Source organism: Pagrus pagrus (genome assembly GCF_965226575.1).
Source record: "Pagrus pagrus genome assembly, chromosome: 3".
NCBI classification, from domain to species: domain Eukaryota; kingdom Metazoa; phylum Chordata; class Actinopteri; order Spariformes; family Sparidae; genus Pagrus; species Pagrus pagrus.
Window position 1 is genome coordinate 35,469,938 of NC_140187.1, and position 25,227 is coordinate 35,495,164.

Sequence of the window (25,227 nt, forward strand, 5' to 3'; positions counted from 1 at the left end):
GAAAATGTCCCCATAAGAATGAATGGGAAAACACCTCCCAAACACCTGCAGGTTTAGAAAAAAGTGTAATGGTTATGGCCAAAATATGTATACAGTGCGTAACAGGAGACATTGCTGAACCATGTGATGTATTTTTTATTTCTGTAGAGTGAAAAATGAGGGCACAAGAGCGAGAAACAAAACCGGTACCGTCTGGTCCACTCCAGAGATTTAGGCTCAAAGTTAACACTGCGGCTTATGGCGGAGTTGCTGGAGTTCTTGTCACTCTAGGGCTTCCACAGCCAAAAGTTTAAGTCGCACATCTGAAATAAGATAGTCATATGAAAGCCAACAAGATTTCCTACATTTCTATGTATATATTGTCTATGTGAAGTAAAAGCTGTGGGACCCAAATCAAGCTGAAGAGAGTTTTTTCTAAAGTTTTTGCAGCTGCTCTCCACTCTAGCGATGATGTCACCCACTCTAGCTCACGCAATACACACCCATTATAAACCCAGAAGACGAGCTAAAAATCCTTCACACTAAAACTGTGATTTTTTCAAAACTGTAAAAGATTTTCAAAAACTAAACACATGCCCAATAGTTCAAGGTCTTGTGAATATTTTAAAGTTGGAACGGTGTATCTAGCTCAAAGTATGAGGGAGCAGAAGAGGTTGAAAGTCCATGAGTTTTGAGGAGGATTTGAAGATTTTCCCATTTGTTTCCATGTTAAATTTTTTTTTGAAAAAGCTGAATATTTGAAAAAGTTGAAAAGCTAAAAAGCTGAAAAGTATAAGGCTGAAAGAGCTTAAAAAGCTGAACATTTTGATAGTTGAACGGTTTCTATAGCTGAATGTATGCTGAAGTAGTAGCAGAATGAAATTTGAAAAAATCCCCATAAGGATGAATGGGAAAAAATTTGGGTTTTAGTTTTGAAAAAGCTGAATATTTGAAAAAGTTGAAAAGCTAAAAAGCTGAAAAGCACAAGGCTGAAAGAGCATAAATAGCTGAACATTTTGATAGTTGAACGGTTTCTATAGCTGAAAGTATGCTGAAGTAGTAGCAGAGCGAAATTTGAGAAATTCCCCATAAGGATGAATGGGGAGAATTTTGCAGAAAAAGCTGAATATTTCCAAAAGTATAAAATATAGAGAAAAGAAAAATACACGCCATCATGTCCTTAACGAGCTGCACATTTTGATAGTTGAATGGTTTGTGTAGCTCAAAATTTGTAGGAGGAGAAACGAGCCAAAAAACGTACGGAATCAGGAATAATAATAACTAGAAAAATTGTATTTCCTGCGAAAATACAGTGTGAATGCTGACGGCTGAAGTGATTTTGCAAAGTCTGCTGAATGTGCTGGAAAACGCTTGCCTAATGTATAAAAAAATGCATAAAACTATGAGAATGAATAGTCAAGAATTTGCAGAAAAAGCTGATTTTTTCAAAAGCTGAAAAGGAAGAAAGGCTGAAAAGTAATAGGTTGAAAGAGCTTAAAAAGCTGGACATTTTGATAGTTGAACGGTTTCTATAGCTGAACATAAAGCTGAATGTTTTGATAGTTGAACAGTTTCTCTAGCTGAACATGAAGCTGAAGATTTTGATAGTTGAATGGTTTCTATAGCTGAACATAAAGCTGAAGATTTTGATAGTTGAACTGTTCCTCTAGCTGAAAACGAAGCTGAAGATTTTGATAGTTGAACAGTTTCTCTAGCTGAATGTTAGCCAAAGCAGTAGCAGAATGAAATTTTAAAAAAATACCCACAAAAATGAATGGTCAAAATTTTGCAGAAAAGGCTGAATATTTCAAAAGCTGAATATTTTGACAGCCAATCTCTATATAGGTAGTAGCAATGGTCACAGCAGTAGGAGGACTAACATTAGTAGTAGTTGTACTAGTAAAGTTAGTAGTAGTAGTAGTAGTAGTAGCAGCAGCAGCAGCAGTAGCAAAGGTAGCAGTTGTAGTTGTGGAAGACATTGTGGACCAAAGTATTTCTCTCATTATTCTACCAAATCATGAGGAGACAAGAGACTTCATTACAAATACAATTTAATTGTCGTTAATCTGATTATTATTGTGTCAGGATTAGGGTCATTTGTGTCAGTTTGTTATTCACACAGTAATAAGAGCATTTCAAGATTTAACTGAAGTATCAGCAGTAATAAAGCACTTGAAGTGAAATCCACAGCATAATATACAAACAAGCCTGATGAGATACACAAATAGGAATCAAAACATATTTCAAAAACATTTACAAAATAATTTCAAATCTATCCATGTGAGCATTACGACTTCATTGCACAATAATTACTACACAGATTATTTGATAGTAAATCATACATCAACATAAAAAATGAAATACATTGTGAAAATGTGATTGAATAGTTTGCCTATGCATATTTTATTTCCCAAATATGATTAAAGAATTAATGATTCAGATTAAACCGAATTTGATGACCTTAAATGATATGAACATAACTCAAGTGACCTGAAAGGAATTTAATGGAACTGAACATTATCAAGTTAAGATCCCACACCATGGGGCACTTTGATCAACCAGAAGGAACCTCAAATCTTATTTCTATAGCCCAAAATCACAATCACATTGCCTCAATGGGCTTTACAGTCTGTACAGTGAACGACATCCTCTGTCCTTAGACCCTCGATTCGAGTGAGGAAAAACTTGCCATCTTGATAAAAAAAACAACCCTTTTAACAGGGAAAAAAAAAAGAAGATGGAAGAAACCTCAGGAAGAGCCACAGAGGAGGGATCCCTCTTCCAGGACGGACAGTCATGCAATAGATGTCGCATGTACAGAAAGAACAGCAAATCACAGTTTACAGGTTGCATTGACAGAAAATCTGATAGAAATGTTTAACTCTTAAGGATTTTATGGCAATATGGTATGAATACCACTGTCAAATGCATGTACTAACAGCAGAGATTTTGTGAAGGCCCCTCAGTCAACTTTGACTTTATTAAGAAAAAAGTACAAAACAAAGAAGAAAATTAAGAGAAAAAAAAAGAAATGTGAAAAAAACTCCAGCTAATTAATTTGGGACTTAAGTGTAATTCGGGACATTTTGTATAATTAGTGGGATTGGTTAATTATTTAAATTAATTAAAAAATATTGTCTGTTTTTCTGTCAAACAGCAGCCAATGAACAATTTATAAAAGAATAGAAAATACATGAAAGCAGGCCTTGCAAAAACCAAAATGCACTGTGCCTCTAGCAAGTAACCAGTAAACAAATAAAAATGTCTTAAAAGCTAGGCACCTTGGAACAACCACAAGGAAATGTTTCGGCACCATGCTGGTGGAAATTGCCCTGGCGACTAATGTGCAAAGGGAAGAGATTTTTTAAAACCCTTTCAGCAAACTTTGACTATTTAAAAAGAAAATGTTTTGAGACTGTTAGTTCCAGGCACAGTAAATTGGGTTTGGGTTCATCCCTATGAATTGTTTGACTCCTCCTTGGCAACAATTTAGTTCAAAGAAACAAATAAAACTTAAAATAAAATTAGATAAAAAAATATGACTATCATTAAGTTTCCTTTTGGCAAATAAATAAAAAGATAAAACAAATTACAAAAACACAGATAAGAGAATACCTGTATATAGAAAATATTATATATATATTTATATAATAAATATTTTCTAAGGCAGGGCTCAACAAAATATATATTATCACAATCAGTAGAACCAGGCATGTGCAGGCAAGATGCATTCTTAGGTAACTGTTCACTCAACCTCTCTGTTTGCTCATTTGTTGCTTTTTTTAAGAGGGATAAAAAGAGTGATGTTACATATTGGGTGACAGGATTGGGCAATGACACCATTTTACATGCCTGAAGATATTGTAATTTCAGTGATTTCAATTATTGTTCAGCCCTACCATAAAAGGCTTTTCACATCGTAGTTAGACTCAGGCTAATTAGCCCCATTAGTTTATGGCTTCAAGCTCCAGTAGCCCTGGACTGACAGTCGGGTCAACGCTGTGATTTCAATTGTGTGTTAGTCCATCTCACTCAGAGCGTCACTTTTGTGACTTCAGGTCTCCAGGTTTGTTTCCCCAATCAAATCACGTGACAAAGCGTATATCCAAGCCATGTGTTTAGGATGTTCTCAAGACCATACCCTCAGCTTTTTGTGCACAGTCTCAGCACTGGGCTTATCCATAACGGCTTTTCAGAAACCCCACACTAATGATTACTATTTTTTTTTTTTTAATAGCCCCCCCTACAGGGTAGCAAGTTCAGATGCATGTGGTGACTGATGTAATTGATATGATTTACACCTTTATCTGTCATCTGTTGAATAGCCAACAGATAACGATGGAAAGGAAAGGATGAAATGAAAAATAAAAAAAATAACATACATTTTCATGAAATGCAAAATAAAAAAAACGTTCAACATGAATCATATAAGATAAATATTATTATTAACAAAACAGACTAAACTGGTGTCCTATACTTCAGATTTGGTTATATGGTCCATGGGTCACTAGTGTAATCTTCAGTAGTGATTCTGTCATGTTTGTTGAATCTTTTCATTGCTGCCACAAATCAAAACTGTCAATGGAGCACTCTGTCAGTGCAAAGATGTAAGTGAGTGAAGTCATGACCTTTGACATGTTCAGTGGCTGGAAGGACTGCTGCTCCCTATTATCCGGTGAGGACAGCGTCACCAACACAGAGGCGCTGAGAGGCAGGGGAATGGAGCTCGCCCTGAGAAAAGACAACAGAAACTTTATAATTGGAAGACCATGACACTAAACATACACAAGAGTTGCACCATACAAAGTAATCGACTACCTTGCACACTGCTGCACGGCAGAAATCCATTTTCCCTTCAGAGCCACTTCACACACAGGGGTTTTTGAAGGGCTGAATGTCTTATGCATGTGTGCAGTGGCAATCTGCAACGAAACAGAACAAACAATTCAAACAACTATAAAAAATTAAATACACAATATTAAACAAAGTCCACCTTTTACCTCCATACACCGTTTGTCACGGAGGAGCTGACACCAAGCTGGACCAGACCCGCAGACACAGTCGTGGAGAAGCAGGGAGAAGCCGACACCAAGCTGGACCAGGACGGAGTAGACTCACACACGCTGACACAGTCGCGGAGACGAGGGGAGAAACCAGCACCAAGCTCAACCAGGACTGCAGACACACACGGCTACGCACTAAGGAGCAGAGAGAGACAACATCAGCATGCCATGGCTTATGTTAGCTGGTCAATCAAGACCCGGAAGTAAAGTGTGGCTACTCGTGAGGGACATTTTACCTGACTGCCGCTTTCTACCTGCTATCCATGTTTAGCTCTCTGAATCTCTGAAGCTACAAAAACTGTTAGATACACAGACAATTTTATCAAAGTGCACACAAGGATATTTGTTCAAAAATAAACCCTTAATGGCCTACCTTATGCTTAATTATGAAGAAACATTTGTACTGACAGGGGAAGCACATGTCTCTATGTGATCCAGCAGTAATGGGTCCATTGTCGACTGACAGTTAAGCCGGGGCAACTGCCTTGTCTGTGGCACCATGGTGTTGCTGGTCATGAGTTGGTCCTCACTGTTACATGTGGCCAAATGTCAGTGCTGTGTGGGTGTGTGTGTCCTCTGTCTCTGCCCTGCTCTGCCTGAGCTCAGGTGCTGGCAATCACCTGAGCAGGTTAAAAGGAGGCAGAAGCAGGGTGGCTCTCTCTCTCTCATTTGCAGGTGTGGTGCCAGAGGAGGGAGGTGGCGCTGGCCGCGCAGTCTTTTGTGGTCTTCCTGATTTGCGTTTGGTTTCAGTTCCTTGGCCTGTTAGAGCGCCCAGGCTTTGTTGTTTTCATTTGGGTTTGAGTTCCTGGTAGTCCTGTTTTCGTGTCCTTATTGTTTTCCCTTTATAGTTTAGTCTTTTGGTTAGGTAGTTTTAGTCAGGAGGAGCCCCGGTTGCGACGGTCGTGGCGGGCGACCGTTGAAGAATATAGGACCAAGGTGTGCAGGTGTCGTCACAGAGGAGCACTGTGTCTCCCATCCGGGGGACAGTAAACTTGCATAATTTAGAGTATCTGGCAAGGCCACCCACCCTCCTAGAGAGTGTGGTGGGACATTTGGTGGGAATGTGGGGTTTCAACTGGTAGGTGTAAGTACATTGGAAAGCATGTGTTACATTGAAAACACATACTTTCTGATGTATTTTTGCTACAGTAAATGTTGGCAGCTGTATATAGCTGCTGAAATAGTTTTGGCCTGTGCATTTATCAACACTGACCCAGACCCACCCTGACAAATGCACAGGCCAAAATGTGCTGGGCATATGGTCCATTACATACTTGCATAGTTATCTGTAAAACAATTTAGCCTTTAGCCTGTAAAACAATTTAGCCTTTTTGATTATTTCTGACAGTTGATCTATAACTGCTATTTTGCCGTGTGTTCTTCATTAGTTCTTATTTCTAATTCTATTTCCTATGGTTGCCATGTTCTTAATTCTATTTTATTCTTGTGTAATCTGTGAAGCATTTTTAAAAAGCAAAGTTTTTAAAATGTTGTTATACTTGTATCCATCCTGTGAAGCATTTTTAACCAGCCAAGGTTTTAATTTTTAACCAGATTGGAGAGTTTGTTGTGTGTAATTCAAACAACATTGCAGGTCAATTTCTCTTAGACACATTACAACATTCATATCAAGTGTTTAGCAGTGTATCCTCTTGGTCCACCCTCCCTCCCACACAGTCTTAGAGAGACTGAGGCAGCCGACAAGGTTGTGAAGCCAGGCTGCAAAGAGGATACCCCAACTCTGAGTAGTTGTTGACTATTTGCTTTGTAAGTCTGTATAACTACATGGTCTGTCAAATTTTGTACATTGCATTTTCAGTAAATGATGATCATTGTGATATAAACTTTTACCAGTAAACCATTTTACCATTGTCAGTTTAAGTTTTGTGTTTTAAATCTAACTGTGCAAAACATATACTTTTTCCACACAAAATGGTATTAAACAATTTTATTAATCCCTTAATCCAAGAAAAGATATTAGTTTAGTCACAAATCGTCGTTGTTAAGACTTACCGTCTTCCTTTATGAACTGTTGCAGGAGATTACACAGTACACAGGGTTGTGATAACTGTAGTACGTTTTCAAGACACCTGAATTGAGACAGCGTCGTGGCTGAGAGATGAAAATGAGGTCCAGCAGTGTGTTCTTCTCGGTGGTTGCAGCAGTGATTAGTTGGGCATATCCCCTAGACCGAAACAGCTCCAGTATTGGCATACTTCCGTTAGATAAGAGATTCTCATTAAAATCGCCACAGACAATGATGGGGTGGCAATCCATGATCTCCAGTGAATCCAAAAGACTTACCAGGTTTGACAGGAATGAGGCAATGCTGTAGTCTGGAGGTCTGTACACGGCTGCAATCAGTGCACTCACAGGGGCTTCAACCTTCAGAGCCACAAACTCAAGATCAGTCACATTATGTAGATACTGTTTTTCACGCACTTGAAAGTGGTTTTTCACATAAACGGCAACTCCGCCACCACCTCTGTTTGCCATTTGTGGGAGATTTGTGTACGACATGTGTCTGTTGCGCTTGAACATATTGTAGCCGTCTAAATGGAGGCTGTGTGCAACAAAGGAGCCTTGTAGGTGGGTTTCTGTGAGACACAGAACATCTGCAAGACACAGTTCATGATGGCTCTTGATGTCATTCACATGTGATGGAAGTCCTTCTGTGTTGTGGTGAACAATGGTCAGAGTGTCATGTCTGCTCAATGTTTGTTTGAAATGGAAAAGAGGCATCATGTTGTCCAAGTTGACATGTGTCATGGTCTCCAAGGCTGCAGTGACGTCTTGGTTTGCATAGATTTTTTTCTCGTCTATATCCAGCATGTACAGTCCACTGAGAGAGGTCACTCTACTGATAGCCACATAAGCCATGCCAGGTTCAAATATTTGTTTCAGTGAGACTACAGCTGATGTCTTTGTCATACCTTGAACCTTATGTATTGTGCAAGCAAAGGCAAGTTTAATGGGAAACTGTCTGCGTACCACTCTTTTCTGTTTCATATCCTCCTCTGCTCTGTCAATGTACACAAGATTATCGGGTCCACCTGGTGCTCTATTGCGGTAACGCATTCCGGCTGTTTCATCATCCATCTTGAGCCCAAGCATAGTGACGTGTGTAAAACCACTTTGTTCAGAGGTAATTATCCTTTCTAGTGTGCAAAAGGATCCATTCACTAATCCCTGAGAGACATCGATGTTTCTGGTGAGCATGGCACGTGCGCCTTCAGCAACATTTAGTGAATCTGGTAAATCGTTTTTGCCTCCTTTTAATGGTTCGACTTGTCGTGCCATTTTGCCACTGTGTGGGTCCTTTTTATAGTCATCTGCATCAATGGTAGTGATATTAGAATGCAGCAGAGCTAACGTTGCACAGTTGTGGGAATTGACTTGTTTGTTTGTTGCAAAAATGTGCAGGGCATCAGTCGGACAAAGTGCTGGTTCAGTGATGGTTTGTGACAGCATAGCTCTGTCTGCTTCAGACAACTCATCTGACTTGTTTTTCACACGGATCCTGTTCAACATCTCTGCAAAGACCACATCATCTTTCTGCCGCATGATCTCAGTCAGTGTGACCATCTTAAAATGTCCCCACAGGTCTATTTGTAAAGGCTCTTGGACGCAGAGAGGTTTACTGTGTCTTACTGGTGGTAGCTGATAGAAGTCTCCAACAGCGATTACTGACATACCTCCAAATGGTTTTTGACAGCCTTTAATCTGTTTCAGTCTGGCATCCACATATGCAAAAAGTGGCTTTGACACCATGGACACTTCATCAATGATGATGATTTCAGCATTTAACAGATCTGATCTGACCTCATCCAGTTCATTACCAAGTCCTTGAAATGGGGGTTTTAGGCTTCTCGGCAGCTTGAGCAGAGAGTGAAGTGTTGAACCTGATATATTAAAGGCTGCGGTTCCAGTGAAAGCAGTCAACAGGACAGTGGGGTTTGATATGTCAGCCTCCTCAGCACGTCTCGGCAGTTTGCACAGTATCTTAGATGCTTCTGAGTAGATGCATTTGATGAGATGTGACTTTCCTGTTCCAGCACCACCGTTTATGTAAAAGAAGAATTGCTCAGGATCAAGGCCACAGACACGCTTTATGCACCAGTCTCTGACTGCATGGAACACACATGTCTGTTTCTGGTTCAGATTCTGATACATTTGACGTAAGAGTGTGGGGTCAACTGCAGGGGGTTCTCTGATAGCTCTGGCTTCTGTTACAGCATTAGCCTGCTTTGCATATTCTGGGACATCCTCCTGTACATTTTCATGATCTGGCGCTCTTGCTTCCAGTTCTTCAATGCACTCCAACCTCACTAGTTCAGATTCAGGTGCCAGATTACACCATTCATCAATCACACCTCTGTTCTCTTCAAACTCCTCAATTGCACTCTCAATTTCTTCACTGTTTTTTTCATATTTTTCTCTGTTTCGTTTGACAATGCGTTTGACGGACTCTGGACGGTTAGCACCTGGTAGTTCAACACGGCCACGGTTGTAGAATGACTCATATGTGGGTAAAAAAGAAGGCTTCAGTTCATCGTCTGATCGGTAAGGAACGTACAGTTTCAGCAATGTGCCATAAAACTGCTCGGGATATTTCTCCTGCGATGTGCGGTGAAATCTGATGACAGCGGGCTTATCGTTTTCTCTCTTTTGAACATATCCCATCTCATTCAGCAGAGGAAAAACCTTTTTACCTTTGGTCTGTTGGCCATACACAAGTCTGCAAGTTGAGGCAAAGTCTGCCATACACATCTCCTCAAACTCTAGTGTTTCAGGCCTGGCTTTGTACTTGTCTGTCAAAGATGTCATCCACACATTTACACATTCTGATGTTGTGTTTTGCAGGTCTGACATGGGGCGACTCATTTTCACTGGGTTGTCATCTGTCGGTATGAATACGACACCACGTGAACACTTTTTCATTTTGATACCACATGCACGGGTGACACACTCCTGGGCACTGACCTCTCTCTTTTTGGAATAGGCCTGCATGATTTCTCTCATTTCGTCACACTCATTGACATTTTCTCTGTTGGAGTTTAAAATTAGCGTTTTGAGATACTCACTGACAGAGTTTTCACTTTTGCAAATATATGTGCAGATGTAGTTGATCAAACTGTAATAATTCAGTATGAACTGAACATCAATATTTGCATCCCAGGCAGAAAGTAGAGCTGCGTTATATGGATTTACCCAGCAGTCTTTTGGGTCACGCCTTAGTATCACCGCATTTGATCGTTTCATCAGGTGCAGACAATTCTCATACTCGCTGAGTGTTAAATCACATCGATCCAGGAGCTGGTTTAAACTCAGGGAGGCAGTTTCAGGTTCATTCAGCAGCAAGTTCAGCGGTCTGAGCTTTTCTTTCGCTTCTGCCAGTTTTTCTGGATCATCTTTATCTCCAGGTCTTGTTATCATTGTATCTCTGGAAGGTGGTTGGGGAAAACCAAAACGACATCCAGAGCTAGCACTTTTGAAACATGTCCGTGTGTGGTTTTTGCTGTGCATCTGCACTTCTGTGACTTTCTGGTACAGGTCAGGTTGTGTAACTGGGTCGGGTAGCTGTGCAGTGATATATTTGTTCACAAAGTCACAGATAGTTTGATCATAGTCTTCTTCAAAAACAGGAGCTCCTTCTACCCATAGCAGGCAATGTATGTGCGGGCTTCCTCTGTGCTGAAACTCAACTCGGTAAAAGAAATCAACAACTTTGCCAAGGGGTTGTGCAGGCGACAAGATCAAATCTCTGTATAAGGCCTCAACACGCTTATCAAACATGCGCATTGTAGTCACAGGATTGCTTCGCAATATGTCACACTTTGTGGACCAGTCGAGTTCATCAAAATCAACTTCCTCACCCTGCTGACGTTTTATTGCTTCAATCACCTCGGGCCAACGCATTTCTGCTGCAGAAAACGTACAAAAGAAAGTAGGAGTTCCGAGCTGTCTTATCATGGCAAACAGATCTCTCGTTGTTTTCTCCCAATAGGCTGGTGTCCCTCTCAGCGGCTGCATGAATCTGACTGCATCTTTATGTCTCACCAGTCGTTCAACCTCTCGTTTGTCTCGCAACATTCCTGATGTTATTTTGCGTCCATCTCTGGTGAAAGGTTTTCCCTTACGTAATTGAATTGTCATGCTGGACGTGGCCAAGTGTATTTCACTCACAAACTGTGCAAAGAACAAATAGTTTGTGTCTCTGGCAAAGCGATCATCAACACCTAAAAGCCTGCTTTTGAAATAACCACTGGGTGTTATATTGATAAGTCTCTCTTCATCTAGTGTATTTTGACCAGTGGGGAACTGAACAGGGAAAGCCATGGCCTCAAGTTTGGGTGTTTTGAAAAAGCTGACTGGACTGTTTCCTTCTGCAGGGGCAACAGAGTAGATTCCTTCACTAAAGCACAATATGTCCTCTGAAACATCACGTGGCTGAAGGCATGACTCCAGAGCAAGACCACCATTTGGCATATCACCTTCTTGTTCTGGATCATCATTCTGCTCTTCTGGTTGGCTGTCATCACAAAGTAGCATGTCATTGTTGTCCACTTCATTTTCAGGACCATTTTCTGCCTCACAAAGTGCATTTCTCTCACACATGTCAATTTCCATTAAATCATCTTCATCATAATCAACATCCTCCATGATCGCATTAACATCATCACAATCATCATCATCTTCCTCATCGGGAAGCGTTGGGTCACACAGCTCAGCCTCATCTCTGATAGTAATGTCCTTATACTGTGGGTGAATGTGCTTGAGTTTATTCAGTGCCTGCACCAGTTTAGACCAGGTAACAGTCTGGAACAGCTGATGACCTCTGTAACACAACCGCCTCTTTAGCTTTACTCTCAGTACTTGAGACTCACTTCTCAGTCTTGGCAGAGCGTTAACAGTTTCCTCAATCTGAGATGGAACACAGACAACATTCCCTCGAATACATTGCTGTCGTCCTTTAGGAAGAGGAATAATTTTTGCAAATGCTATGCACTTGGCGATCAGATGTCTTTCCAATATGTTGAGATCACACAGTTCAGGTGGAATGTCAGTAAGCTCCAAGTTGTTAGCTACAGCAAGGCTGGGCATGGCTCCTTTTTTAAGGTGACTATGGCATGTGTGACAAATCCACTCTGTCTTTCTCTCATCAGGCACTTTGCACTGTTGATTTCTGCAGCCTTCGTCACAAATATGAACATACTTTCCAGTCAGGCATGCTTCAACCACATCTGGATTTGTTACATACTTTGACCTAATGCAGCGCTGAACTTGGTTTGGAAATGAAGCCTTATGACACACTGTGCAACAAAATGTGGGACCAGCCTTTATTTGTGATCTGAAAACAGATATGGCCTCGTTGATCAAGGGGTTTTCAGCCTCTCTGTCACTCTCATGTGCTTGCCTTTGTATTTGTCTGTATTTCCTTGTTATTCTCATTGCACATCTCATCTTATGCATACTCCTAAATGCAAGATTGTTGTTACGCTTCTCTCGCATTCGTTGTCTCATTAGTTGTCTGTGTTTTTCTCTGAATTCAGGATTGTGTCTGTACTGGTTTGTTATGTAGCCTCTTTGTTTTTCTCTGAATTCACGATTGTGTCTGTACTGGTTTGTTATGTAGCCTCTTTGTTTTTCTCTGAATTCAGGATTGTGTCTGTACTTTTTCGTGATGTAGCCTCTTTGTTTTACTCTGAATTCAGGATTGTTTCTGTACTGGTTTGTTATGAAGTCTTTTTGTTTCTGCCTGAATTTAGGATTTTCTCTATATGCAGTTGTTATATTATTTCTTCTATTTTGACGTAATTCAGGTTTTTTTCGATAACAGTTTCTGAAATTTGCTTGTTTTCTTTGCCTGAGTTCTTCATCAGAATTTTGCCTGTTTGCAGAAGATTTTTTCTTTGCTCTGAATGTTTTGTCAGAAGCATACTTTTCCTTTTCTTTCCTCTTTTGATTCTCCTTTCTTTGCGATACCTTTCCAGAGCACAAAAGTCTCCTCTTATATTTTCTTTTTGCCTGCTTACTAAGTTTCGATAGTTTATGAGCGATGTCATGTAAGGCACTATCACTCACCATTGTATCAATAATTGGAGCAGAAGACTTTGATTCATTTTGAGGAGCATCATGTGATGTGTCTGAATTCAAAGTGAATTGGCTCAATGGCTCTGGTTCCGTTTCCATGTCAGCGCATGCTCCATGTACAGTGTTATTGCAGACATCAGTAACAACAGTGGTTAACCTTGGAGCACTCAGGCTTGCCTCTTTCTGAAGCGCATCATCCAGCACAGCAGTTGATAGAGTAGCAGTCTGAGTGGTAGGTGGACTCTGTGTGTCTGACACGGCTCTATTCAGGTTTGCTGTGTTCACATTGTAAAACTCCACAGGCTTCAACTCATAGGTACAGGAGGAATGTATGTCCATCATCTTGTGTTGCTTCATGAGCCTGTCAATCATGTCACTGAGATGTGGGAATGTCAGCATGACAGCTGTACCAGCCATGACCGAACCGAGGGGTAAAGGCAAACCTTTGGCTGTTCTGGAGTGTGGATCAAAGAAACCGTATCTGCCTGACTTGGTTCTGAATACTGCAATACACAACGATCTCATCAGCAGCAGTGCATATTGGACCTCTGATAACAAACAGCTCAGTCCTGCCTCCAGGTCCAGATAGTCATCTACAGCTCCAGGTAAAGGTTCGCCAAATGTCCCGTATCTTGAAAGTATTTTCATGTCTGCATGAAGTCTGTGCCTGCGGGTACGAACCTTATCAGGTAGCTCATCAGTAGTCAAATGGCTGTGTTCAGGGACCCTTTTCCTGGCTTCTTTATATAACACATTACCTTTATCCAAAACAAGGTCAAGGTCTGCTCTGGTGATGTTTTCATTCTCATAGAGAAATGCAAGAAAGGTTAATGAGTTACAGGTACACTGCTGGTTCCTGAATTTGCCATATTTGAGAGAGGCCTGGCTGCGTGATGCACAGACGTGTTTTTCAGAAGGCTGCTCTGCGAAGTCCACATAGTCTGCATTGGATGGCCCTGCTACACTGAGGTCTGCCTCTACAATGTCAGAATGTGAGATCTTGTGCATATCACCTGAATAGCTTGCAGCATGGGAGCTAACTTTTTCTATGGGATCATTACTGTGACGTCCTCTCTTTACCATGTCAGCATAAGAGACTTTTGGCGAAGGCACATCACCTGAATGGTTTACCTGGTTAGCATTTGAAGTAGCTGTTACACTTGGGCCATTGCTGTGAAGTGTCCTCTTTACAACGTCAGCATAAGAAATGTGTGGTGAGCACAATGCATCATATTTACCTGCCTGGTTGACATTTGGCACATGAGATGCTGCAGATGTCATGACTTCTCCACTGCTCTGGGGACCAACACATGCTTCCTGTTCAGCTGTTGTAGCACAGTGCATCTCATCTGATCTCTGCCAGCGCATGCGTACAGCTTGAGACTTCTTACTTTTCCTAGGCATTGTTGTAGATTCAAACAAATTATTTTTTATAAAAAAAAAACCCTTTTTTTAGCTTGCAGAAATGGGCTTAACGTATGCTCAGCTAAAACTGAAGTTTATTTTGTTGTGTTAATTCAATGCTTTAAAGCACTATCAAGAGATATGTACTAATGCTCAAATGTGGTATTCAACTGAGAATAGCTGTAGGCTAGTACTATAGTTTTCAGTGACAGCAATCCAAATCTTATTCCTTAACAAAGTTAATGTATAAGACCAAAGAAATGTATTCAGGTTTATATTTAAATATCAGAATCAAACACAGCTTCTTCAAACAACAGCAAACAAACAACAATAAAACACTAAAGATGAAGTAGAATTAGATGTGAGTCAGGGTCAAGTCAAAATGTGAGTCAGGGTCAAGCCAAGATGTGAGGTCAAGCCAAAATGTCGGGTCAAGCCAAAATGTCGGGTCAAGCCAAAATATGAGGTCAAGCCAAAATATCAAATATGATTTTGACAGGAAAGGGAGAGATAGCGTGCAAGTGTAGAGACTTGCAGGGTTCCAGTCAAAGATAGAGAGCCAATAACAATCAGGAACTGGACTCTGATTGGTACAGAAAGGTAGAGAGAGCGTGCAAGTGTAGAGACTCGCAGGTTTCCAGTCAAAGATAGAGAGCCAATAACAATCAGGAACTGGACTCTGATTGGTACAGAAAGGGAGAGAGAGCGTGCAAGTGTAGAGACTCGCAGGTTTCCAGTCAAAGATAGAGAGCCAATAACAATCAGGAACTGGACTCTGATTGGTACAGAAAGGGAGAGAGAGCGTGCAAGTGTAGAGACTCGCAGCTTTCCAGTCAAAGATAGAGAGCCAATAACAATCAGGAACTGGACTCTGATTGGTACAGAAAGGGAGAGAGAGCGTGCAAGTGTAGAGACTCGCAGCTTTCCAGTCAAAGATAGAGAGCCAATAACAATCAGGAACTTGACTCTGATTGGTACAGAAAGGGAGAGAGAGCGTGCAAGTGTAGAGACTCGCAGGTTTCCAGTCAAAGATAGAGAGCCAATAACAATCAGGAACTGGACTCTGATTGGTACAGAAAGGGAGAGAGAGCGTGCAAGTGTAGAGACTCGCAGCTTTCCAGTCAAAGATAGAGAGCCAATAACAATCAGGAACTGGACTCTGATTGGTACAGAAAGGGAGAGAGAGCGTGCAAGTGTAGAGACTCGCAGGATCCAGGCAACAGATAGAAAATCAGCAAGGCACCTGTAAGACAAAATGGGAAAGATCAATTACACTTCTGTTGGAATATAAGGGAAAAAACTCAAGTAGCTTCTACCCTGAGCTAAACATGAACATGATGTAAAAACATTAGGGATGCACATAATAAATCATACTGATAAATTATCGGCCAGCAGGGATTCCCATACATTCATTTGAAATGTGAAAACCAGTAGTCATGAAATGCATCAATTCAGCAAGGCTTGTCTTGAGGTCTCATTTATTCCATTACAATTTCCCAAGAGTGTGTTGAAGCAGCTGCTGTAGCCAATAGGTTTAGAAAGTGTGTGCTTATGGTCAAGTCACTACAGAGTGCCAACCCTGATATAGTGTATATTTGCCCATGCATGGCCAAAATCTGTGCCATGAATGACATTACCGCAGTAGCAGCCCAGCCACAGTGCTGAGCTGTGTGTGTCTGAGAGGCACAACTGTTTGTCTGAGTCAGGTGAGTGTCTGTGTGCTCATTTGTGAGCGAGTGTGACAGAGAGACAGTGCCTGGATGCAAGCTACAAATGTGTTTATAAAAATGCAGTGCAAAGATGATACAAACATTTCATAAAAACGCTGATCAAGTCTCTCTCTCTCTCTCTATCCATGCTATGTCCATAAATAATAATTCATAACTAAATACACTTAAAAGAACGTTTGCATTTTTCTATACTATTTTTTTCTTTTCAAAATTACATAAACTCCCTCAACACAGAATGTTATGGATCAAACTATCATGGACTTCATACAATTACACAATTATTAACATATGGTTTTGTGTCTTGTGCTGCAAAACTCTAATCAGATCAGCACGTAGCACCAGTGAAAAAACAAACCTTAACCTACAGGCCTGCTAGTTTTTTAAATTAATTTATAGATTTGAATTTACATGTTGTGTAGATTTGTCACAGTCTGTTTAAATAAGTTCTTGTGACATATAAAATGTGGTTTTGGTCACAACTGATATTTCAGCCCACTGTGTAGAAAATGCGGAGATATATCTAGCTTGTGTTGACAATCAGCCTGAAAATACCATGTACCAATACCAATACCTAGTATACAGCTAGAGACAGCCAGAAGAAGTATGGAGACAGAAAGATATGATGTTTACTTTCTTCTCAAAAAATCAGGGGGTCACATCTCAAATGTATCCGGATCAAATTGTTTTTCAGGGTGTTTAATTTATTATTGATTATATAAAGAGTGTACGTGATTCCCATCGACTAAGTTTATTTAAATGGGGACTCATCCTAAATTGTAAACCCATGAAATATCAGTTCAAAACCACATAATGTCTCTGTGTGCTCTTACGCTTCAGAGTTTGCAGGAGTCACAGGCTGGGAGGAATCCAACGAAGTCCAGTTGAGTGAGGGAGAGAGAGAAATTGCGATTTTCAATTCACTGAAGAAAACCAACCTCACAACTAATTTCAATTAAGGGCCTTAATACTGCTCCATCTCAGCTCTCTGTACAGCGAGCTCGGTACACTCTACACAGTGTATGTTGCCTGTGCTTCACCAAAATCAGTCTGTGTCATGAATGACATCACCACAAAATCAGCCCTTCGATACAGTGCTGAGCTGTGTGTGTATGTGAGAGACAGAACTGTTTGTTTTATGAGTAACTAATTATTCTTATATGCAGCAATTGCTAAAGTAATTCAATTACTTTTAAGAGAAGCAACTGTAACTATTAATTTAAAGTAACTTGCCCAATTTTTTTTATTTTGAGACATATAACAATAAAGAAATCACAAAATATATAAATCGTGTGATTCCAAACAAGACTAAACAGTTTGAGATACTAAACTGTGTTACTGTCAATTTATGTAGGCAGTTGCAGCTTTCATACTTACCAGGCAAAAACTCAGGCTTCGGTCAATGTCCTCTATATCTAAGAAAGGAAACATATATTAGTTTAACTACAAATCATGACTAAATACTTCTCCATCTCAGCTCTGTGTATACTTGAAATTATCATTTTGTTGGTATTAAGGTCACGCTGCTTCTCCATTCTGTTAGTTTGGGTTGGAGTTACATGCACACACGCGCGCACACACACGATTTTGTGGCAAAACTGGATGTGCTTGGTGTCATATGATCTATCATGTTTATTGCAACTTGGACAGGACATTGAGCAAGACTACAGTGTGGTTGGGCCGCCAGAAAGCGTGTGGAAGTCAGACAGAGATGTTTAGTTTGTTCTCAGAGAACCAGCAGGTCTCATCTTATTTCAATTGAGATCACATTGTTTGATTATTATTTTCTGGGTACTGAATGTTCAATGTATGGATGTAATTCCTGTCAACAAAGATTATATGGATGGGAAGTCATTCTGAACTACAAAACGACTCACATATCAGTTAAGTGACAGTCATGACAAACATAGTGTCTGTGTGTGTGTGTGTGTGTGTGTTTATACTCACACTGCAGAGTCAGTACAGGACATCAGCAGGAACACAAGGAGGGTCAGTGGTTTGGGGGGGAGAGAGAAAGAAAATGAGAGTTTCAGTTAACTTCAGAAAACCAGTGTCACAGCTCATTTGAATTTATGGTCATTACTCATGTAACCAATCAAATAGTAGTTGGGCATCAGAGTAGTGTCTGCAGAGAGGCAGCTACCTATAATAGTATGATATAATAGTAGTAATAGTAATAATACAGTATATTATCATCCTACTTTTTTGTCACTCAAATTAAGGCTACTTGTGACAAAAAGCTGTAGCCTTTGGTTTATAACTTGCACAACCGACAACAAATTAGCCAGCCACATAGAAACAGATTTAAAACTAAATGAAAAGTTATCTGTAAACTGAAAAAAAAAAAACAACAAAAAAACATGATTAAAATAAAATGGGACAATGCTCTGAACTGAAAACTGCTGTTAGTACGTTGGCTGTTGGTTGTCTTAGCCAAATACCCTGGGCCTCTGCTATTAACTGCAGCTAACTGACGTCGGCTCTCCTTTCATAACTCCTTCACGCGCTCGTCAGTTAACTGGGTTAGCGTTAGCGGTTATGCTAGCAACGTTACCATCAAGTTATCCGTAAACTTAAAAAAAAAAAAACATGATTAAAACTAGAGAAGGCAAGTCCTGAAGAACTTGCGGTTGTGAATGCACCCTGTTGACAAGCTGACGCCAAATGCGGATTGCTGGTGTTGAAAACTTTGAATAATGTCCAGAATATATGAAATATGTTGAATATTTTAAGGTTTTTGAAGAGCTGACGCCAAATGCGGACTGCTGGCTTTGAAAACTTTGAATAATGTCCAGAATATCTAAAAACTGTGAAATAATTTAGGGTTTGTTGAAAAGCTAAGGCCAAACTGAATTGGTGGCTTGAATTTAGTCTCGTCTGAAGACAATGAAGCTTCCTAATAGTTGGGTGAGAATGAAGGATTAAAAATAGAATACAAGCTGTGAGCCAAACAGGAGTATGAAGAGATGTTACAGTGAGAATGGATCAAATACTCTGAATGGGACTGAAACGTTAAATAAATGTCAATGTGTCAGTGATTGGGAACATTTCAATATTTAGATGGAGATTCTGGCTTGAATGAATGAAAAGATAATAGTTAAATATAGTTGAAATGTTGGGAAATATAGTCTGTAATACACTGGGTGTAGTAAACTGACTCATTGATAAATCTGTCTCTCTATCTCGGTTGCCACAGTGACGGTAACCAGGGTGGTCGCGGCAACGGACTGTGGGAGTTGATTTAATAGTGATTTCTGCTGAGGTTTGCCTCACATTAACATGCTTCTCCCTCCAAAACAGTAACTGCTATCACTCAAATAATGATATGGTCGAAACTATGAGAGTCTTGTCAACATTTTGTGAAATTTTTGTGTGTGTGTGGTCAAAAATGTGTCTTCTGGAGCAGTTCAGAAAAGTGGATGTGTTTGCCTGCCTCCAGATTTTTTTCCTATCAATTACATGGGACTTGATGCGGCAGTTGGTCGGTGTTGCTTTCAGTTAAACGCCCACTGAGCCAAGAGTTTTTGTCCGATTGGCTCCAGAGAACCACTCTAGCGACCGACACGGATTTTCCTACAAGCTGATGTGGTTATTTTTCTGCTGGAGTGAAAATTGTGGATGCAAGCGCGAGTTGAAGACGAGATTTTCTGAATTTTTTTGAGGTGCTCCCCACTCTGTCAGTTGGCTCCTCCACTCTGGCTCTCAACATTCCACCCCATACACACCAATGCAAAAATCTGAAAGTGCCTGAAAAGTTACCGATGTTTGAACTGCGACTGTGCAAAAAGTATGAATGCTGTGAGAAAGATGAATACAGGCTTGAATGTAGACACATAGTTGAATATTTCAAAGTTTGAATGGAGTTTCTATCTGGAAGTGTGAATGATTAGCTGAGCTTTGAAAATGCTTGAAAAAGTGTGATCCACCCAATACACACCAATGCAAAAATCTGAAACGTTACCGATGTTTGAACTGCGACTGTGCAAAATGTATGAATGCTGTGAGAAAGATGAATACAAGATTGAAAGTAGACAAATAGTGGAACATTTCAGAGTTTGAATGGAGTTTCTATCTTGAAGTGTGAATGACTAGATGAGTTTTGAAAATGCTTGAAAAAGTGTGAAATTTGAGATTTTTTGAACATTCCGTAATCTGCTTGAATGGGAAAAAATGGCCGGAAAACGCTGAATATCTCGGAAATTATGAATGATATGAATGAGAAAAATAGACGCGGTCGATTCCCAATTGAGATGAATATTTTGGTTTTTGAATGGAGTGAATACGTTGAAAAATGTTGAAGGAGTTAAGGGCCAAACTTTCTGACCCGGAAGATATAATAATAACTAGAAAAATTGTATTTCCTGCGAAAATACAGTGTGAATGCTGATTGCTGAAGTGATTTTGCAAAATCTGCTGAACGTAGTGCTGGAAAACACTTGCCTCATCCACAAAACATGCATAAAACTATGAGAATGAATAGTCAAGAATTTGCAGAAAAAGCTGATTTTTTCAAAAGCTGAAAAGGCAGAAAGGCTGAAAAGTAATAGGTTGAAAGAGCTTAAAAAGCTGAAGATTTTGATAGTTGAATGGTTTCTATAGCTGAACATAAAGCTGAATATTTGAAAAAGCTGAAAAGGTTGAAAAGCTGAAAAGGTTGAAAAAGCTGAAAAGGTTGAAAAGCTGAAAGTAATAGGCTGAAAGAGCTTAAAAGGCTGAACATTTTGATAGTTGAAGAGGTTCTCTAGCTAAACATGAAGCTGAATACTTGAAAAGGCTGAAAAGGTTAAAAAGCTGAACATTTTGATAGTTGAAGAGTTTCTATAGCTGAACATAAAGCTGAATATTTGAAAAAGCTGAAAAGGTTGAAAAGCTGAAAAGGTTGAAAAGCTGAAAGTAATAGGTTGAAAGAGCTTAAAAAGCTGAACAGTCTGACAGCCAAACAGTTTCTGTAGCTGCACATATGCTGGAGCAGTAGCAGAACCAAAGGTGAAAATGTCCCCATAAGAATGAATGGGAAAACACCTCCCAAACACCTGCAGGTTTAGAAAAAAGTGTAATGGTTATGGCCAAAATATGTATACAGTGAGTAACAGGAGACATTGCTGAACCATGTGATGTCTTTTTTATTTCTGTAGAGTGAAAAATGAGGGCACAAGAGCGAGAGACAAAACCGGTACCGTCTGCTCCACTCCAGAGATTTAGGCTCAAAGTTAACACTGCGCCTTATGGGGGAGTTGCTGGAGTGCTTGCCGCTCAAGGGCTTCCACAGCCAAAAGTTTAAGTCCTACATCTGAAATAAGATGATCATATGAAAGCCAACAAGATTTCCTACATTTCTATGTATATATTGTCTATGTGAAGTAAAAGCTGTGGGACCCAAATCAAGCTGAAGAGAGTTTTTTCTAAAGTTTTTCCAGCTGCTCTCCACTCTAGCGGTGATGTTCCGCACTCTAGCTCACGCAATACACACCCATTATAAACCCAGAAGAGGAGCTAAAAATCCTTAAAACTAAAACTGTGATAATTTCAAAACCGTAAAAGATTTTAAAAATTTGATAGTCAAATCAATAGTTCAAGGTCTTGTGAATATTTTAAAGTTGGAATGGTGTCTCTGGCTCAAAGTATGAGGGAGCAGAAGAGGTTGAAAGTGGATGAGTTTTGAGGAGGATTTGAGGATTTTCCCATTTGTTTCCATGTTAAATTTTTTTTTGAAAAAGCTGAATATTTGAAAAAGTTGAAAAGCTAAAAAGCTGAACAGCACAAGGCTGAAAGAGCTTAAAAAGCTGAACATTTTGATAGTTGAACGGTTTCTATAGCTGAACGTATGCTGAAGTAGTAGTAGAATGAAATTTGAGAAAATCCTCATAAGGATGAATGGGAAAAATTTTTGGTTTTAGTTTTGAAAAAGCTGAATATTTGAAAAAGTTGAAAAGCTAAAAAGCTGAAAAGCACAAGGCTGAAAGAGCATTAATAGCTGAACATTTTGATAGTTGAACGGTTTCTATAGCTGAAAGTATGCTGAAGTAGTAGCAGAGCGAAATTTGAGAAATTCCCCATAAGGATGAATGGGAAAAATTTTGCAGAAGAAGCTGAATATTTCCAAAAGTATAGTAGATAGAAATGCCAAATTGACACGCCATCATGTCCTTAATGAGCTGAACATTTTGATAGTTGAATGGTTTCTGTAGCACAAAATTTGAAGGAGTAGAAGAGAGCCGAAAAACGTACGGAAGAAGAATAATAATAATAATAATAATAAATTCCAGAAGAACAATAGTGTGAATGCTTTGAAGCATTCACACTAACTAGAAAAATTGTATTTCCTGCGAAAATACAGTGTGAATGCTGATTGCTGAAGTGATTTTGCAAAATCTGCTGAATGTGCTGGAAAACACTTGCCTAATCCACAAAACATGCATAAAACTATGAGAATGAATAGTCAAGAATTTGCAGGAACAATCTGTGCCCGACATGGCCTCATCCAGTTTAAGGTACTGCATCGCCTTCACTTTTCCAAGGTTAGACTCTCGAGAATGTTCCCAAATGTGGACCCATTGTGTGATAGATGTGGGCTCTCACCAGGCTCTCTGGCACACTCTTTCTGGCTCTGTCCTCATTTACACACCTATTGGAGCTCGATTTTCAACACCCTATCAGAAGTTTTCAAAATGGTGGTTCAACCAGATCCTGTATTAGCCATTTTTGGAGTAGTGAGAGAGAACTATAAAAATCTTTCTGGAACCAAATTGAAAATTACAAAATTTGTCACGTTGTTGGCGCGGAAACTGATCCTTCTTAATTGGAAAAATCCTCAGCCACCGAGCTGGACTCAGTGGCTGAGGGAAATCATACAGCTCCTTAAACTTGAAAAGTTGAGGTACACAGTAAGTGGCTCCTCGGATAACTTTGAGAACATTTGGAAGCCATTCATGGACTACATTAGAAATAAGCTTTAATTCTCCTCTTTTCTTAATGCACCCTAGATGTAATGGACCTCTACTACTTAACATCATGTATACATTTGCCACATGGCCCATCATAATGTACTAATCTTTTTCATTTTACGCAACTGCAATATGTAAATGTTTGTCCGTTTTCTTTTTGTTTTGTTTGTTTTTGTTTTGTTGTTGTTTCTTTTATTGTTACCATGTCTATTTTTTTTTCTCTTTGTGCTGTTAAACTTTTTTTGAAAAAACCAATAAAAAATATTATAAAAAAAAAAAAGAATTTGCAGGAAAAGCTGATTTTTTCAAAAGCTGAAAAGGCAGAAAAGCTGAACATTTTGATAGCTGAACAGTTTCTCTAGCTGAACATGAAGCTGAATACTTGAAAAAGCTGAAAAGGCAGAAAGCTGAATATTTGAAAAGGATGAAAAGGTTGAAAAGCTGAACAGTTTGACAGCCAAACAGTTTCTGTAGCTGCACAGATGCTGGAGCAGTAGCAGAACCAAAGTTGAAAATGTCCCCATAAGAATGAATGGGAAAACACCTCCCGAACAGCTACAGGTTTAGGAAAAAGTGTAATGGTTATGGCCAAAATATGTATACAGTGAGTAACAGGAGACATTGCTGAACCATGTGATGTGTTTTTTATTTCAGTAGAGTGAAAAATGAGGGCACAAGAGCGAGAGACAAAACCGGTACCGTCTGCTCCACTCCAGAAATTTAGGCTCAAAATTAACATTGCGCCTTATGGGGGAGTTGCTGGAGTGCTTGTCGCTCGAGGGCTTCTACAGCCAAAAGTTTAAGTCGCACATCTGAAATAAGATGATCATATGAAAGCCAACAAGATTTCCTACATTTCTATGTATATATTGTCTATGTGAAGTAAAAGCTGTGGGACCCAAATCAAGCTGAAGAGAGTTTTTTCTAAAGTTTTTGCAGCTGCTCTCCACTCTAGCGATGATGTCACCCACTCTAGCTCACGCAATACACACCCATTATAAACCCAGAAGAGGAGCTAAAACTCCTTCAAACTAAAACTGTGATAATTTCAAAACCATAAAAGATTTTAAAATTTTGAAAAACAAGTTCAATAGTTCAAGGTCTTGTGACTATTTTAAAGTTGGAATGGTGTCTCTAGCTCAAAGTATGAGGGAGCAGAAGAGGTTGAAAGTCCATGAGTTTTGAGGAGGATTTGAAGATTTTCCCATTTGCTTCCATATTAAATTTTTTTTTGAAAAAGCTGAATATTTGAAAAGGTTGAAAAGTTAAAAAGCTGAAAAGTACAAGGCTGAAAGAGCTTAAAAAGCTGAACATTTTGATAGTTGAACGGTTTCTATAGCTGAACGTATGCTGAAGCAGTAGCAGAATGAAATGTGAGAAAATCCCCATAAGGATGAATGGGAAAAAATTTTGGTTTTAGTTTTGAAAAAGCTGAATATTTGAAAAAGTTGAAAAGCTAAAAAGCTGAAAAGCACAAGGCTGAAAGAGCATAAATAGCTGAACATTTTGATAGTTGAACGGTTTCTATAGCTGAAAGTATGCTGAAGTAGTAGCAGAGCGAAATTTGAGAAATTCCCCATAAGGATGAATAGGGAGAATTTTGCAGAAAAAGCTGAATATTTCCAAAAGTATAAAATATAGAGAAAAGAAAAATACACGCCATCATGTCCTTAACGAGCTGCACATTTTGATAGTTGAATGGTTTGTGTAGCTCAAAATTTGTAGGAGGAGAAGCGAGCCAAAAAACGTACGGAATCAGGAATAATAATAATTATAATAACTTTAATAAATTCCAGAAGAACAATAGTGTGAATGCTGTGTCAGCATTCACACTAACTAGAAAAATTGTATTTCCTGCGAAAATACAGTGTGAATGCTGATTGCTGAAGTGATTTTGCAAAATCTGCTGAATGTGCTGGAAAACACTTGCCTAATCCACAAAACATGCATAAAACTATGAGAATGAATAGTCAAGAATTTGCAGGAACAATCTGTGCCCGACATGGCCTCATCCAG

General features: G+C 39.5%; 1 long non-coding RNA gene across 5 annotated transcripts in view; it reads right to left on the reverse strand.

The window, feature by feature from the left end:
- Positions 1–2,013: 2,013 nt before the first annotated feature.
- LOC311254739 overlaps positions 2,014–25,227 on the reverse strand; it is a 55,263-nt gene continuing 32,049 nt past the window's right edge. The window contains exons 1-8 of one of the 5 annotated variants that reach the window (XR_014622277.1): positions 18,215–18,254; positions 17,645–17,682; positions 17,101–17,126; positions 14,375–15,783; positions 5,279–5,340; positions 4,980–5,177; positions 4,798–4,901; positions 2,014–4,710 (exon numbers count right to left, since the gene is read on the reverse strand). This is a non-coding gene — a long non-coding RNA (uncharacterized lncRNA). Of the gene's footprint in view, positions 4,711–4,797; positions 4,902–4,979; positions 15,784–17,100; positions 17,127–17,644; positions 17,683–18,214; positions 18,255–25,227 lie in introns of those variants that run through there. The other 4 variants (XR_014622278.1, XR_014622279.1, XR_014622280.1 and 1 more) reach the window with 4 other exon arrangements.